Source organism: Pelodiscus sinensis, chromosome 7 (genome assembly GCF_049634645.1).
Source record: "Pelodiscus sinensis isolate JC-2024 chromosome 7, ASM4963464v1, whole genome shotgun sequence".
NCBI classification, from domain to species: Eukaryota; Metazoa; Chordata; order Testudines; family Trionychidae; genus Pelodiscus; species Pelodiscus sinensis.
This window is the reverse complement of record NC_134717.1, coordinates 61,386,180-61,404,571: the sequence shown is the minus strand read 5'-3', so window position 1 is coordinate 61,404,571 and position 18,392 is coordinate 61,386,180. Positions and strand designations below refer to the sequence as shown.

Genomic DNA, 18,392 nt, shown 5'->3' with positions numbered 1-18,392 from the left:
CTGGGCGAGGAGGGGGAGACTTGTGGCTCCCTTCACGGGCGGGGGGAAAAGGGGCCCATTGATGTGTCACCCCAGGGCCCAGACTTCCTGCCAGCGGGCCTGGGGCACAGCCCCATGTGCCTTCTCCCCAGGGTTCTCCTGTAGCCACAGTCATTGCAGGTGTCGTGATGTGTGTTCAGGGTTTGCGCTTAGCACTGTGGGGTGCTGACCCGGGAGCGGGGCTCCGAGATGCTGCGGCAATACACGTCTCTTAGTAATGTCAGTGGCGCAAGCCCACCCTGTGCCCGCTGCACACCCAGCCCCGCACTGTCGGTCACACACTTCACTAGCGCCCATCAGCCCACACATGGCTCTGAAGATTCGCAGACTCCGCTTCTCTTGCTGGGGGTGTAGGCCAGGAGTGACGCGTCTGAAAGCAGCCTAAAAGCGCTGCTCCGAAACCAGGGGGGCTGGCTTTCCAATTCAACGCCGAACATGTTCTTTCCTCTGACAAACGTTTCGCTCTTTTTCTCCCCTTTCCCATGGAGACCTTCCCAGGTAATTGTCTGAGTGATGTCTGAGGGGGGACGCTGGTTGTAAGCTAGATAACAGTGAAATGCACTGGCATATAGCAGAATACACCAGGTCCTGAGACCTACAGGGGCATCAGTGTCTTTAGGTGCATGTGAATTCTTGCTACGGATACATCCAGGGAGGGACACAGTTCAGGGATAAACTAATCTTAGCACTATAATGCTGAGTAATACATAAGCCACTAGTCTGTTATACACTAGACTTACCATGGGGGGAAAACGAATGATTGCTTTTGCCTCATGTCAGGTGAAGGTTTCTAGACTCCAATAAAAAGAATACAGCTTTTCACCTGGGGAAAAAGGATTAGTCTCTATATTAGTGCCTATACATCACAGAACATGACCCGAACAGATCCATTTAGAGAAACGTTGCTGATGCTGAGAAAATGCAAGAATGAAAAGAGTCACCCGTGAAAATAGAAAACCCCTCCCCTGGGATTGTCATGCTAATTGCAGCTTTGATCACAGTTGTGGTCGTAACCATGGGAAACCAGATACAAAGGTCACAATAATCTGAATGTATAGACATTGACCGGATAAGGTGGAGGAAAGGAGACTGAAAAGCTACATTTGTCCAAACGAAAAGGCTGGGAATTTATGGTCCAGTTTTTCTTTTCAGGACAAGTCACCTGTATGCAACTTATATCAGGCTACAGTTTCATAGCAACGGGTATTTCCCCTAAACTCCTGCTCATGCTTTATTAGGCAATGAACAATCCAGCTGAAAATAGTCATTATTCTTTTAACCTTCGACAGTTCCTTCACTGGGGTTGCTAGCCCATCATTATTTAGCAGCAGTGTTAATTATAATTCTCATACTCTGTCGTCTTTCTTGTTGGAGACATACCATTTATTACTTTACTCTCAAACGTAATGAATCTCTCTGTTCCTATAAATGGTATGTCGTCTCCTTTTACCCCGATTCCTTCCTTCCCTTTAGTTTAGTGCTGGCTTTTTCCTTTCCCTTGATCAGGTTTTCTTTCTCCCTTCTCGCTATTTCCTAGCAGCTGTCTCTTCTGAGATGCTCTGAACGATGTTGCGCTTTTACATTTCTCCAGCTCACATTGCGCCATTACGTCTGAACTGCGTTTTCCTCCCTAGTGGCCACATTTTTGTTCTGTGCCTTCCTCCCAGTTTTCCTATGAATGTTCACCCCTCTACGACTATTGCGTCCTCTTGTCCTGTTGTAGTTATCTGCTCCTTGACCAACTCTGGGACCTGGAGCATCTCGCAGGAGAAGGAATGGAGGCCTTAATATGATGCCATCTGGCAGCATCCTTCTCTTAAATGTGACCAGCTCAGGTGTGGAAGGTTTGCCATCACCTCTTCTGCTAACTAGCCTTCTAGCAGTTATCACTTTCTCTTCACATATTCCTTGCTCTTTCTTCTCATCTCACATTGTAGTTGGCCCACCATATCCTGCCTCTTAGGTTCTGTGAAGAATCTGGGTAGCGGATAATTTGTTTTTTTTTTCTTCTACTAGTGCCTTCATCTTAAGGAGCTTCCCTACTTGTTTTTGTTTTCACATTTCACTAACAAGTTTCCTACCTCATACTATATCTCTAGCATTGGCATGGTGGGGGTGGGGTATCTAGTCTGAAATCCTCGGGGGATTCATAGCCTCATTGTGTCTTTACCTATGGATTTTATTATTACGTAACGCCCCCATTTTCCTTTCCTGACCTCCTGCCAGATCATGGTCTTAAAAGGGTGATTTGTAATAACAAAGCAAAGAAAACACACATGGTGAAGCATTCCTTGGTTGCTAAGTCTTACAGAGCAACTGAAAAAAGAGAAAATAAAACACAGAGAATTGCTTCCCTGGGATTCAGTTTAGAGTGTTACAGAGAAGGGGGGCAGTTACAAGTGCGCAGTACAGAAAAGTCCAACAAACCCAAGAATAAAGAAAATAACCTGATCACATCTGACTAAACATTCCCTGTTCTACTCACATCTCTCCTGTTACCAGGTTTAATCCTTCCTTAGGCATGGAAGTGGCTGGGTACGCCATGCCTTGCTCCCTGGCTTAATTCCTGTCTCCCAGCTCTCCTCTGGTCACACAAAGACTGGCACAGGAAGATCACTGCTTCCAATTAAAAAATCCACACTCTGTTTTCATTTAGAATAGTGACAGAAATGTAACCGTGTTAGTATGGTGTAGCTGAAACAAAAACCAGGACTATGTAGCACTTTAAAGATTAACAAGATGGTTTATTAGGTGATGAGTTTTCGTGGGCCAGACCAATTTCCTCAGATCAAATAGTGGAAGAAAATTGGCACAACCATATATACCAAAGGATATATGTGTTCATTTTTTTGATTGTATCCTTTGGTATATATGGTTGTGCCAATTTTCTTCCACTATTTGATCTGAGGAAGTGGGTCTGGCCCACGAAAGCTCATCGCCTAATAGACCATCTTGTTAGTCTTTAAAGTGCTACATAGTCCTGTTTTTTGTTTCTGTTTTCATTGGCTTTCCTGGCTTCCTGCCAATTCATTTCCTACTTCCCTGGAATTCTTGGAGACTCTCCAGGATCCACTGTCTATGGTTTTTAACCCTTACTGGTGATTTAGTTAACCGAATGACGGGGATGTCCAGATAAGGGTAGTATCCCATCAGTCATCACAACTATCCCGGCTATCTCCGTCCTAGAAGAGACCCTTTGACAGACACTTCACAGTTTCAGACTCTTCAGGCTCCCACGGGTGCAGGAATCTGCTGCCACCTGCCTGTTGACATGCTGAGCCAAGCTCACACCACTCCCATCCTCCAATGAACTTCTGCAGGAACCAGTTTTGACCTGGGCACCATAGGGCTGGATGCTGATCTCACCTTCTTCCATAAAGCAAGAACATGGGGGTCTACAATATAACTGAAAGACCCCAACCTTAGAACTGAAATTAAAAAATGAACTGTACACAGTTCATCTATGGAACACCTTGCCACAAGATAGCTATGAGAACAAGAGTTAGCAGAACCCACCAAAGGACTGGACATTTACCGGATAAGAAGAATGGCCTGAGTTATGCAGTAAAGTGGATCTTGCTGCAAGTTATTTTTACTCGGTAGTAGGGTAATAAACATGATGTTTATTGCATATTCCATACATGATCCAAACTTCACAGCCTTCTATGTTGCAAAAGGTCCTTGATTTCTTCCAATGTCTGTTTATTGATAGCGAGCTTTTCCTCTTTAAATAGGAAACACCCACACCATGAAAACCCATATGATAGTGATACGATTTGATTTTGTGCCTCTGTGGGGGTTTTGCCCCACCCCCTTTCCCTACCCGTCCTAAGTCTGCCTCCCTTTCCTTCACGTTGAGACGCTTACAGCGACAGGTGTGCGGGGTGGGGTGTCCGGGCCCACCCTCACTCCCAGACCCCAGCCCAGGGCCCTAAGGACAGAGTCGCACGGACCTGTCCCACCGGAGGGGTAAAAGCCCCTAAACCCACCGGTGCGCCGGCTCCTCGCCCTGCCCTGGGCTGCTTCCATCCCGCCTCTGCATGTCTCGCCTCCTTTATGGTTTTCCGCCCTTCCCGCGAGCTCCCCGTCCTCCTTCTCCTCTCCCCCCTTGCCCTTCTTCGTGTCTTTTAAAAGTCCTGCGGTGCCGTCCGGGGCGTCTGACGTCAGCGACGTCGACCGCCGTCACCCCTGGCGGCCCCGCCCCTTGGCTATGCGTCCGCCATTGCTTGGCGTCTACCCCCGCCCCGCCACTCAGCTGAGCGGCTGTGGCGCTACATTGCCCGCACGTTGCTAATAAGCCCCGCGCTGTCTCCATCAGCGAAAGGGCGATTGCGGAGTCAGTGCGGAGTGGGCCCGCTTCTATAGAGTATGCGGGTCCCACCCCGTCACAGCCTCCCTTGGAAGAAGGTGTGAGTTTTTCCAGGGATTACACTGGGATTTTAACCAAAGATTTTGAAGGAGATAACATCATTAATAGGTAGATCCCAAAATGTGGCGTTTTCTTTGGTGATAGGGTCATCACTGGATTTTCCATTCATGGCCCCTTGCAGCCCAGAACACAAACACTCTTTATCCCTATCTCTAGCTGGGTTTCATTAGAGCCAACGCCCATAGCCTCCAGGAACCTGAAAGAAGAACTGGAGGAAGGTTCACTTCTGTTCTCACTATGCAGAAAGACTCATGTCCTACCAGACGGAGAGGTGGCAGCAAGTTCATAGCAGCGTTGATCTGGCCCACCAGAAAAATCCCACTCTTATCAGGAAACTTGATACACAAAAGGTAATTCAAGAGAATGCTACTATTTCTAAAGCGGATGTAGCACATTACCTGTGCCAGTCACTAACCATAACTATGGACCATAGGATAGAGGCTGCCCACATGTGCAGCTCCTTTTGCTATGACTGGGTTTGTACTCACAGACTGAAATCACCATATAGCCCAAGAGATTGTGATTTAATATTTTATTCCTTTGCTAATCAAACCTGAGCATGTCCCAGAAGGAAATACTCAGTCTCAAGTACCAGAAGGTGGAAATTAGCTAAATCGCGTAAGCTACGTCTACACTACAGGCTTTTTGCGCAAGAACAGCTGTTCTTGCGCAAAAACTTGCCAGGTGTCTACACTGCACGCGCGTTCTTGTGCAAGTAAATTTACAGTACAGTGTCGGAAAACGGCTTCTTCCAGAAGAGTTATTCCTCTCCCCACGAGGAATAAGCCCTCTTGTGCAAGAATTCTTCCACAAGAGGGCAGTGTAGACAGGCAACATGATTTTCTTGCGCAAGAAACTCCTCTGGGTAAAATGGCTATCAGAGCTTTATTGTGCAAGAAAGCATCCACACTACCATGGATGCTCTTGCGCAAAAGCACATGACAGTGTGGACACACTCTTGTGGAAGACCTTTTGCATAAGAACTCTTGCGCAAAACAGTTCTTCCTCAAGAAGTCTGCACTGTAGACTTAGCCCTAGTGTATGAAGTACCAAGCAAGGACAGCAATGCACTTAGGGGATTCTGGCAGAATTACTGGGCCAGATCCCCAGCTGGTTTAAGAGGGCAGAGTGCTATAGAAGTCAATGGAGCTTTGATCAAATTTAAGCCAGCCGAAGACTCCGCCCATAAAAAGCCAAAGGTTCACAATCCTTATCTGGAGCCAAAATGGCCACCCTACCTGTCTTCCCTCCTCCTTACCCAGCAGTAGAGGAGTTGTAGATACCTCACACTTCATCCGTGTCATACAAGAGAGCTGCCTGCATGCTGATTGCTTTCTTATGGTGTTTTTACCTTTCTTCATTTTTTTGGAGGAGGGATTTTGCTGCTTCGGGGTCACGTCTCACAAAGGCTTGATACATGTGCACAGACTGGAAAAGCCCGATCATCTCAGCAACAGACATAGGAATTTTGTCAAAGATCCGGGTAACTCTGCAATGGGGGAAAGAACCGGAACATTCCAGAAGTAAGCCGAGCGGGTAATGGAGCTGTGCTGCTTGACACTAGATGATAACTTGGATGACGGATATGAGCTTTCCCCTTTTTGACCGCTTGATTATTGGAAACTTCTGTCTTGGATGACGGACATGAGCTTTCCCCTTTTTGACCGCTTGATTATTGGAAACTTCTGTCATTTGCTGAACTGGCCACACAGATGCACCAGACAGATCTGGGAGTTGGACCAAATGACCTCAGAGCTCCTTGCCAGCCTTAAACTCTATCAATCTTCTGCAGCCTCCAATCTCATATAAATCCCCAGCGAATGATCACCCAAGTGCCCAACATAACTGGATTCCCACAGCCCGCAATGTAAGAATTACATAATACCCAGTTTTCTCCTTGGCTACGTCTGCACCGCGGGTTTTTTGTGGAAGAGGAAATGCAAATGGAGCACTTGTTTGCATATCTCGTTCTCTCATTTGCATATCCCTTCCCATTCTTTGAGCAAAAGAGGTTTTTGTGCAAAAAAACTCCGTGTAGACGGGCCCATTTTCCAATAAACCCCCCTTTTGTGCAAGAACCCTTATTCCTCATTTTTTGAGGAATAAGGGCTCTTGCGCAAAAGGGTTTTTTCCAACAAACGGCCCCGTCTACATGGGGATTTTTTGCGCAAAAACCTCTTCCACAAAAAGAATTGGAAGTGGATATGCAAATGAGCACGTGAGATATGCAAATGAGCGCTCCATTTGCATTTTCTCTTCCGCAGTGTAGATGTAGCCCCAGTCTCCTCACCTGTTTGTCCTGGAAAGGCAGCAAGTCAAACACCTCTTTGTGCTCTCCAATGAGATGATTCATTTTTTCATTTGCATATTCAAACAGGGCATCCTGGATCTGTAAAGTCAGAAGAGAAATAGCAACAATGCTAAGTACAGCCTGGATCCTCCACTCCAGCTGAGCTACCCTCCCTGACTCAGGACTGTCTGGTCTGTGGGCCAGGTAGAGCTACATAGGAGAACAATGGACTAATACAGACTCTTCAGACTTTCCATATGCACCATATTCACAGAGCGTTTGTAAAGGGGCTACATTTGAAGAAATGGATTTTGTGCTTAATAGTCATTCCCACTCACTCATCATTTGTATTAGACTGAGTCTCCTTCTGGTGTGGGGAGGGGACCTCTTTCCAAATGGTGGATAACATCTTCCATTGTTGTTATGGGACTTACGCCATAAGGTTGACCTCGGATAAGGTGCCCTCTATCAAACTGATTGCTGCCTACACAGTAAGAATGAATCCTCCTCAGGGAAAATGGTGCCCACCCGTGCCCTCAGGAGCCAGACATAAATACTGTGATGCCCAAGTGACTGGAGACAGCAGCCATCTTTGTTGAGGTACCCCGTAGCCTTGCTCTCATTGAAAACCATGAGAGATGGATACCCTTCTCAAAATGGCCACTGGACTGGATAACAGTATGGCGGTGGGGGAGGGCAAAAATCTAACATGTCTTTAGAATCAGTTTAATCTAAAGAGACCCTAGCATTATAGTGCCCTGATCACAATTCTATAGGTATTATATGGTATCTATAGAGGGTAGTATTGAGTACCTTACCTGAATAATTGTCTTTACTTAATGAAGGTAAATCTAACAACAACTCTAAATTTCCTGGGTTTGTAATACTTCGTTAGTGAATAATTACAATAGCCGCTAATGCATTTTATTCTAAAGATATCTTAGTATTCTAATACCTTATGCAGAATACAATGTGTATTACAAGGTATCTATCGAGGGCAGAATTAATGTTTTTTGGGTACCTTTCCTGAGTCATTGCCTTTAGTTAAGGAAGGTAAATCTAGCAATAACTCCACATTTCCTGGGTTGGTAATACTTCATTAGCGGATAATTACAACAGCTATTATTGCGTTTTAGCCCAGGTCATTCTTATGTACTCAAAGCCACAGCTAAATGTACCCGAACACAAGCCAGCCTTCCCAAATGTACCCAGCACTGTTCCACAGGAGCCGGATCCAAAGTCCAGGGAAGGCAAACGATTCTCGCTTACTTCCATGCACTTGGGCTCAGGCTCTACATAGAGCCCCCAGGCTCCATGAAAAGAGCATTACTCAGAATAGAAAGTCAAGTGCTCACCACAGTTCATGTCCATCTGAACTAGGGATGTAATAACGTAGTCGATTAACCGATTAACCGATAAGCAAAAGCTTACATGTTAATGCTATCGACTGCACACATTCCCTCCCCCCCACCAAATACAATTTTTAAGCAGGCTGGCTAGCAACATGGTTCAATCCTGGCTTACAATGGGTCTGGGACCTACCCCTGCTGTGTCTCTGCATTTAAAGTGTATTAGGAGCTGAGCAGGTAGGCAGTCCATCTCAGTTCCGGCTCATGCCAGGTCCAGGAGCACAGACCCCACCCCCCAGACAGGGGCTACTGCCACCTCGCACTGCTGCCTCTGTATCAGAGGCAGTAGCATGGAGCGACAGGTAACTGGTCTGTAAGGGGAGCTGGTTTTTAAAATGGTTCCCTTCGCAGACCAGCTCCCGCCTGGCAACCCACACCACTGCCTCTGATACAGAGAAAGCAGCAAGGAGTGGCAGGAAGCTCTTCGGAAGTGGGGTCAGAGAGCACTGGCTGCTGTCCCTGCCCCTGGGTACTGTAGAGTAGTCAACTAACCAATAAGAATTCATGAGGTTACTCGACTATTCAATTAACCAATATTTAACATCCCTAGTCTGAATTGTGCCAGGCCTCCTCCTATTCCGTGCTGCCTGGGAACATCCAGGTGATCCCAAACAGCTTCAAGATGGAGCATACGTGAATGCTGGGTGAGGGGCTGGAGCATGCCCATCGCAGATGGAATCTTTGAAAAATTTAGCTGCTATAGTCTCTACTGAGCATGTAAAAGCTGAAATGTTTCAAACACATGTGACTGGCCAAGTTTGGATGGTTTTCCTCGACACGTCCCTCACATAACCCCTCTGCAAATGTCAAGCCTCACTCCAAAGTAGGGAGGAGCTAGAGCATCTCCACACAATGAGCATAAGAATTTGTTTTGAAATGGGCCAAGGCAGCTATTATTTGCTGTTTTGCGGTTTGGAAATGGCTGGATGTTTCTGTGAAAACGTTCCCCAAAAAACCACCCAGCCTAGAGCAGACAGACAGACTGGAACAGTTCAGCCCAAACGGTTAAAGTTTGGCAAAGTTATACGCAGCTGCAAACACGGTCTTGTTCTGCAAAGTTTCTGGCAGCTGTAAAATATACCCTATACTTCACAGTGCATGGAGTGTCCTTTTTAAAATAAAGCCAGACAGTTTTGTTCTCCCACCTTCATGAAGATTTCTGTGAGTCTTTCGAGGCGTCTTTGTAGTGCACACTAAGGTCAGTGGTATAGGTGCTAAGGACCACACAGCCATGAGGTTTGAGAACTCGATCCACTTCTTTCATGAACCATGGGATGTCAAACCAGTGGGCAGTTGCAAAAGTTGTGATGAGATCCACGGAGCCATCCTCAAATGGCAGCTCCTCTGCAGGGCAAACACTGGTGAAGGGAACAGGGAAGAGATTACAAATGGGAATCAGGAGTCTCTACTGCAGGGCTGTGTCTACATTGGCACCCTTGTCTCATTAGCATCCCTTTTCTGGAAAAGGGTGCCAATGTAGACACAGCCCCAGGAGTGGGGGACTGTGCTGCAGTGCCCCTGCCCCCAACAAAATCTCTCAACTCCCATTGGCCAGTTTCCAACCAATAGGAGCTGAGAGATTTTACTTGTGGAGGGGACAGCACACAAAGGCTCTCACCTGTTCCCCACCACATGGAGTGCATAGAAACACAGGGAGCAGCTAGCCACTTCGAGGGATTGCTGCTCCATGCTGGATCAAAAGGCTTGGCAACCTGGGTCCAGCGCATGGGCCATATCTTGCCTGGCCCTGCTCTATTGGGCCTGACGTGCATAGAACTTGTCATGTATGGACTTTGCTGAGAGGAAATGTGCTTGTGAAAATCTGATATTTAACTCTTGGAACTGAAGAGTGGTTTGGCCTATGAGTGGCAGCCTAGGTCTTCAAAACTGAAGTTTCAAAATCCGTATTTAGGCATTTCATTAGAGGTGGCCTGACTTTAAGAAGCTGAGCACCTGCAGCTCCCACCGACCTTGGATGGAACCATGACGTCTAGGGATCTTCTGGAAAAGCAGGTCCAATATGTTAAAATGAGGTACCTAAAAATGACTGGACTCTTTTGAACATGCTGAGCTGTAACTGTCATAAACTTGAAAAACAACAAATAGTTTGGTAGCACTTTAAAGACTAACAAAACATGTAGATGGTACCATGAGCTTTTGTGGTCACAGCCCAGCTCTTCAGATGACCATGTTCCATCAGGTTTGCGAAGGGCTTGCTTTGTGCTAAGGTCAGCACCTGGGTACACCAATAGAGAAAGCCTCCCTGTATGTCACACTCAATGGTAGGACACGTTTGGGAAGGAGGCAGCTTCTTTGGCTGCCTCAATCTGAGCCTCACTGCTGTCTGTTTCCACCACCTTCTCAAAACGAGCTGCGAGGATACAAGTGCTTTGTCCTGACCCGCAGCCCACGTCCACCGCCAGCCGAGCGGGGGCTGCATTCTGAGGAAAGAACAGACATCTCAGCACGCAGAGCGCAAATTCTTCTCACGGGCCAAGTCGGAGTCCTCTTTGCTCCCCGATATCCATACTCAATCCTAATCCCAGAGCACAGAGAGTAATTTCTGTGATACCCTCTTGGTTTCGCTGCCATGGCGTTTTACAGGACTTTTCCCTGGTAGAATTGATACAATCTATTCTTAACCTATGACCTCATTATGCCATTATGTCCTCCCTCCAAGCCAGAGAGTGAGGAGCCACCTTCTCCGCCTGAGTGGGCGGAGCCAGAGCAAACTTGCTCCACCCCCTGGAAGTGGAGGAGTGGGACAGGAAGTAATAAAGGCAGGGCCTCTACCTCAGTTGGAGCTGTGTCAGGGAAGGAGCTGGAGCCAGGCTGTTGGCTGGTCCCTGTGGACTCTGCTGCTGAGTTAGGGAAGGAGGCTGATATGTCCTGCTTGTTGATGCCCCATATGGGGTGTGTACCGGCTTTGCTCTCAACCTCCCCTTGTTCTATGCCAACGTCACACCTCCCTTTGCTAAACTCCCTTTCCTAGGGAAGATTGACCCTGGCCATCCTTTAAGGGGGTGACCCATCCGTCCTAGGGACTTGACAGGCCGATCAGCCCATTACAGTCACCTACCTTTTCTTCCAGGTAGGAGATGACGACCCTTTGGAGATTTTCAGCGGGAGAGAATCTGTATTTCTGATAGAATTCTATATGCTGTCATGCCTCAAACAAGCGCACGGCCATGTTCCAGCAAACTGGCACCTTGGGGAGTAAGCAAACTCCCTTCAGTACATTAGCCGTAAGATCAAACTTCATCGACCCCGTAATTTGCTCAATTAAATATTGCATTAGGCAATGGAGTTCTAACCCTTGGAATCAGTCAAGGGCAAAGATACTTTCTGTTCAGCATGGATCAGTGAACGTTGCTTTTCAAGTGTCTTGATCTTGGGTAAAGATGGCAAACGTACAAGGCAGAATACATGGGTTTGCAGGAAGAAGTCAGAAGGGAACTGGGCTATGCAGATTTGCACCAGCTGATTACCTGGGCCTATGTCTATAGCAGGACTGATCAAATTGTTTCAAGGGTTTTTATTTGTTGTCAAAAAATGACTTTTAATAAACTATTTGCCAAAATATGGGCAGATAATCATTGCAGCATTTGCATTTTTCTTTTTCTCGCTATTTTAAAATAGCTTTTATTTTTTATTTGTGTTTTTTTCTTATTTTCTTATCAGCTCCGTTCTCTCTTTTTTCTCTCTCTCCAGACTCATTTTTGAAATTTGTCTTCCTCTCCTACTTCTCCGGCTCTGAAATAATTTTGGGGGTGGGGAGGAAAGGGAAAAAAGGAAAGATCCTTTTGAAAGGAAGTGACTAAAATACCAGGAAAATTATTTTAAAATGTCAAAAACACTTTAGAAAAAATTAAAAATCAGTCCCTTTAGCATGGGCAGTGGATATAAGAGACAAGGGGAGGCAATGGGTCCTAGTGATCCACCTCTTCCCTTGTCCTATTCTTATTTTGATTGTCTGGCGACCTCTAAGCATAACACTCAACCTATGAAAGCACTATTACATGCTACTGAAACCATTTAACAGGCATGTGTGAACCATGCATTTACTGACGAAACAGGTTGTGCATTGCTATGGCTACAGGGCCTTAGTTTAAATGTTGCTTTAAATGCATCATTAGTTTATGACTAAAGATTATTAAATCAAATCTCTAAAAAAAAAATCCATGTATTGATATTTAGATGGACAATCCAAATATTGTCCTTCAACCTTCATGCTTGGATCTTCAGACATACAGGTTTTTAAATAAATTCTTCAAGAGACCGATACTTATCTAAAATACACATTTTTATTTTAATTATGTTAGTACGAAAACTTGCTTCCAAAGTCTTCCTATCCTTTCAATCTGTCCCTACTCTCCTTTAACCCCTCTGCTGAGGAGAGTCCTTAAGGGGACAACATTCCTATTCTTTCAGATAGCTGGACGAATGAGATTCCCTCATACTTCTGACTATTGGATGAACTAGTTTTAAGAGAAGACTCCACCAAAATCAACACTTTACTAAGACATAAAATCCTTTGATATGCCTAAAAGATTTGGAAATATATTTTAACCCAAACATATAGGCTGTGTCTACACTGGGCCACTTATTCCGGAAAATCAGCCGATTTTCCAGAATAAGCTGCGAGCTGTCTACACTGGCCCTTGAATTTCCGGAAAAGCAACGATGCTCTACTGTACAAAATCAGCCGCTATTCTGGAAAAACTATTCTGCTCCCGCTCGGGCATAAGTCCTTATTCTGGAACACTGTTCCGGAAAAGGGTCAGTGTAGACAGCCCAGTAGTCTTTTCCGGAAAAAAGCCCCGATCGCGAAAATGGCGATCGGGGCTCTTTTCTGGAAAAGCGCGTCTACATTGGCCACAGACGCTTTTCCGGAAAAAGGGCTTTTCCGGAAAAGCAGCCTGCCAATGTAGACGCTCCTTTTCCGGAAATACTTATAACGAAAACTATTCTGTTTTAAGCATTTCCGGAAATTCATGCCAGTGTAGACACAGCCATAATGCAATTTCATAAGCATGTCTTGTTAGGAAAATCATAGAAAAGAAATTAGTGTTCCCTTTTTTCTAAAAGAAATTAACTTTGTTATGAACACATTAAGCTGTGCTGACTGACTTGAAATACTGTCTTTGTTTCAGTGAGTTTAACTATGTAGTAATCTGGAATGATTATGAAGGGTTACGAGAGTGTTTAAACTAGAAAAATCAACTTAGAAATACTGATGGAAAAAACATAAAACAGAAAAGGGCTGCATCATGGATTCCATAATATTTAATGTTGTGTTCAGCAGGACAACTGACTTTATTTGCCCTTACCTCAAAGTTTTTGCAAATAAAGCTCTGAAAAGTTCAGGGTATATAAAAAAACCAGTGGCTGACATTTTTTAGTTCCAAATTTAGGGCTTTTAATTAAGTACCTTCTGTATGTCCAGTCTTCACAACCTGGCATGTGGTGGAAAACATGCTCCATTTTCTTTAGAAAGAAAGATTAGAAGAGTGGGGTTTTTTTCCCCAGTTGTCATTTGCTACATTTGGGAGGCAATATCACTTCATATACCTACTGAAGGATATTAGAACTGGTAGCTTTTCCAATATGTATAGTCACCAAGCCAGCTCAAAACAGCATCTGTGTTAACTTATTGGTCAAGGAGGCCTGGTTTACACTGGAGCAGAAGGTCGACCTAAGATACGCAACTCCAGCTATGTTAATTGCGTGGTGGGAGTCGACGTATCTTAAATCACCGTCCTCACAGCAAGAAGTTGATGGGAGCAAACACTCCTGTCAGCTTTTGTGAGGAGCAGGAGTATCCGGAAGTACCCTGGAAGATCGATTATGGCAGTGTTGATCTTCCCCGTAGTGTAGATGTGCCCTAAGAATCCAAACCACACAGGACCCTTAAAATACCCAGCGTCAGACTTCCACCCAGATACCTCAGTCAAAGCCCCAACAATCTCAACGGATCAGACACATTACCTTCCAGGACAATACATATTTCAGACCTTCTCCCAAATACACACTTAGGGTGTGTCTAGACTACATGCCTCCTTCGACGGAGGCATGTAGATTAGCCAGATCGGAAGAGGGAAATGAAGCCGCGATTAAAATAATCGCGGTTTCATTTAAATTTAAATGGCTGCCCCGATCTGCCGATCAGCTGTTTGTCGGCAGATCGGGGCAGTCTGGACGCGATGCGTCGACAAAGAAGCCTTTCTTCATCGGCACAGGTAAACCTGGTTTCACGAGGCTTACCTGTGCCGATGAAGAAAGGCTTCTTTGTCGGCGCATCGCGTCCAGACTGCCCCGATCTGCCGACAAACAGCTGATCGGCAGATCGAGGCAGCCATTTAAATTTAAATGAAGCCGCGATTATTTTAATCGCGGCTTCATTTCCCTCTTCCGATCTGGCTAATCTACATGCCTCCGTCGAAGGAGGCATGTAGTCTAGACACACCCTTAGAGCCAATTCTTATTAACTGAACTGAAATGTATCAATACCTAAAAAAGAGTGTTGGTTAAAGATCAGTATACAGACAGATGCGCGTCCAGATCTTGAAGCTCAGACACATACAGATGGTGCATCTGTCATTGCAGAAGTTCTCAAACTTTATTTCATGGTTCTAGGCCAAAATCCATATCCAGGGTGATTCCAGCCAATGACTGGGACTTCAGTTCTTGTGGCTTCGGTTTCCCATGTATGAAACCTCAAGCAGATCGGAGACTTTAAGCTAACGTCCCTTCCAAAAGGGGCACCAGAATATCCTGGGATCTCATTTGTTATGGCCTGCAGCTTTGGCCAGGAGCATCCAAGCATGAGACAAAAAGGGGCCTATCCAAAGGGACTTTGCTCCTTCACAGCAGCCTCGGAGCCGGGGAGAACACAAAAGGCTTTTGATGTGACTGTCTGTCTCCTGGACATCGAAGCAATTAACACTGGGTAATTTATCCATTACACAGCTCACATACACTTAACCACAGCCTTCCAAGAGGCATACAGGCAATAAAACTGCTTCAGTCGAGTTTCACCATCAATGTTAATATTCTCTTCTGATCTTGAATCCAAGCCAGAGTAAAAAAAGGGCTGTTTGTTCACATCACACGACCTGAGCAAACACCTAGTACTCCTCCGCTCCAACAATGCCAGTTTGCATTTCAAAGCTCTACTTAATTGCCCAACTACCATTTACACCTCTTCAGAGGACCAGAAGCAATGGGCTTAAATTGCAGCAAGAGAGATTAGGTTGGACATTAGGAAAAACTTCCTACCTGTCAGGGGGGTTAAACACTGGAATAAATTGCCCAGGGAGGTTGTGGAAACTCCATCACTAGAGATATTTAAGAGCAGGTTGGACAGACACCTGTCAGGGATGATCTAGATGGTGCTTGGTCCTGCCGTGAGGGCAGGGGACTAGACTCTATGATCTCGCGAGATCCCTTCCAGTTCTAGTGTTCTAGGATTCCTAATCAGTCTTTTAAGGTCGACCCTGGGTTGGTCAGCCTATGAGCTGGTTTACCCTTTCTGGCATATACCACATTTTCATTAGATGACTAATATTTCTATCTGATAATGGCCACAGGAGGAAAAGATAATGTTGAATCATCATCATTTGCCCTGGCATAGTCCCCCGGAGAAAAACCTTTTCAGTGAATTGTTTTCCAACCCCGAAGCATGTCCTTCTTTCACACAGATAAAAACGTCTCCACCTGGCAAGCCATGCCAGACACAAGTTAGCATATAATAAGCCCCCCCCCCCCAAACTGTGTAGCAATAAAAAAGAAATGCACCTTGTAGCTGGGGATGTCACTGACACCTGAAACAAATGGATTCCCTGCCAAAGAATTTAGAAATCACGTCATAGAGGATGAATTAGCTGTATTCTTTCCCCAGCTTGGGAAGAGCCCGTCTTTGAACCTAGAAGCTTTGATATATGCGCGCCTGGGTCAAATGGGCTCAATTTATTATTTTAGAAACATGACTACAGGCAGTCCCCGGGTTACGTACAAGATAGGGACTGTAGGTTTGTTCTTAAGTTGAATTTGTATGCAAGTCGGAACTGGTACATATTGTAGGGGAAACTCTAGCCAAACATTTCTCCAGAGCTCAGTTTTATTCTCCCACACCTCACTTCCCTCAGTCCTTTATTCTCAAGCTGAGGTATCTACTGAGAAAAGCCGCTCCGCGTCTCCCTGGTCTGCTGGGGGGGGGGGGGGGGGGCGGGCGCTAGCTTCGCGTCTCCCTGGTCTGCTGGGGGGAAGCAGCTAGTGCAGGGTTGCCTCACCCCGTTTGTAAGTAGGGATCCGATGTAAGTCGGATCCATGTAATGCGGGGACTGCCTGTACAGACAATTCCATTGGCTGCTGCCTTTTCAGCTGAATAAACAGAGCCAATCAAATGAATGTTAAGAACTGACCAGTAGAATGGTCGTTTACAATGTTTCTTTTCTTTCTTGGACAGTTAGATGGAGACATCTCTTTAGGAACACATGCATCAGGGAAAGGAAGCATTTCAACCCTGCCAAGTATTTTAGAGTAAATCTATTTGATAGTGTCATTTTGACGGCTTTGGAAATATTCAGTGCGATTGGCATTTGGAACCCTTGATAGAATTAAGTTTGACGAATGCCAGAGGAGACTCTCGGGTGTTGCTAGGCCTTGATTGTTATTCCGTTCCTCTCTCATGGTCATACTGGCCCTCCTAACGATGCGGAACCGAACAGCTTTCCCAACCAGATACCACATACTCTACATGGAAAAGTGCTTTCTTCTGGAGCACCTGCCACGATGCGAATGCTTTGCATGACCTGCTGCGTGTGAAGTGCCCACCTTGGCGATGACTCGTATGTCAGTAGCAGAAACTGGAGGGATAGTAGTGTTTTCTTGTGCTACCTTTAGCCCATAGGCCAGTGTTGGGATTTTCCCCGATATTCCCAACCCATTCCTCACTGGAGCCCTCTAGAGAGTCCTCCCAGTTGAGGACATCACTCCGGGAGTTCCCTTCCCGTTCGCCCTTCGTCTCAGCAGCAACCTGCTGGGTTACAAATCCCAGTTTCTGTTTGAAGTGCTCAATGCGTTTTTCACAGCAGCTATGGTTCGCAGGAGCCCTGCCCTGCTCCATGGTTAATGTTCTTACTATGCCCTGCATACTTGCTTCAATTTTTAACTTTATCTTTTGCTGTAACGATACCTTCCAGGCCCCTTTCCCTTGTGGCATGTATCCGAAAGGGTCTGCAGTCCTGCAGCAGTAGCTTTCCAGCATTCTGCTTCTGGATTAATCTGATTTTATTAACAGAGGTGACTGTTTCCTGATCATCTGCCATGACACACTTCCCATAGCAGCCATACAGCTGCTGCCCCCTTTTTGCTTGGGCTGGATAGAATATAAACCACCAGGTATCAAGCCAATTTATTTTCCAAATCTGAAATGGTACGGATGCCTGAAAGGTCCTGTTGTATCTGTGAACTGGGTCAGAATTTGTGCACAATATTTGTAAAAAGGGAGGTTTCTGTGGCAAATGGGAGGGAGGATGGCAGGTTAAGATCCTTCCCTGAAAGGCAACAGGTTTTTTAGGTGTTTTCTACTGAACATTTTTGACTATCACAAAAATCCCCAGACAGGATACACAAGTCCTTCACAAGCAGCATCCACTGCTCTGTGTGGGTCGGAGCTATTACATTTTCTTCCCACAATCCAGACTTCTATTTAAAGACTCAATATAGAAATAACCAGAAATGCAAATGGCTGTTGCTGCACTAACAGGCAGGCAAGCCAGCAAAAGACACAGCAGTGCGCAGTCTGCGCTTCTGCAGAAGAGCGAGAGGGGTAGCCACATGCCGGGCAAACTCTTGCGGGGCTCACAAATAAGCAGATCAAGGAGGGATCTACCAGCATGCGCTGAGAACTCCTGCTATGCCTCCCCGAGAAGTAGGACATGGAAAGAGAGAGAAAGATAGTGACAGACAGCCAACGCCTGCTGTATGCACAAGCAACTCAAACCAGTAAAGCAGCAAAAGAGAGAAAAGACAGCAGCATGCAGGGCAAACTCCCGCTCTGCTGAGAGACAAAGAAAGGAGCAGCATGCAGGATAAACTTCTGCTGTGCCAACAAGCACACACACACAGCAAAGGAGTGTGACAGCATGCAGTGCAAACTCCTGTTGTGCCAACAAAGCAAACAAAATTAGCAAAGGGGTGTGATAGAATGCAGGCTGTGCCA

General features: G+C 45.8%; 1 pseudogene; it reads right to left on the bottom strand.

Moving 5' to 3' along the window:
• Window positions 1-4,573: 4,573 nt before the first annotated feature.
• On the bottom strand, window positions 4,574-11,357 carry LOC142830314 (putative methyltransferase DDB_G0268948; annotated as a pseudogene).
• Window positions 11,358-18,392: the final 7,035 nt, after the last annotated feature.